The following is a 205-nucleotide window of genomic DNA, read 5'->3' as shown; positions in this document are numbered from 1 at the left end:
GTGTTCTTTGCTCCTAGATCTTTCTAGGGTTCTTCCTTTGTCTAGGGCATTACTTAACTTTCCGCGATTAGTGTTTGAACTATGGAGTAGAAGAGATCTTTGTTTGCCTCCTGTCTTGTTTGCAGCACTTAGAATTCGGAATATTACTTGTGTGATTAGTATGCCTCGGTTAGATCTATCTCCCCTGGTAGTGCCACTGTCAGCG

Source organism: Triticum dicoccoides, chromosome 5A (assembly GCF_002162155.2).
Source record: "Triticum dicoccoides isolate Atlit2015 ecotype Zavitan chromosome 5A, WEW_v2.0, whole genome shotgun sequence".
NCBI classification, from domain to species: Eukaryota; Viridiplantae; Streptophyta; class Magnoliopsida; order Poales; family Poaceae; genus Triticum; species Triticum dicoccoides.
Note: the sequence above shows the minus strand (reverse complement) of the source record.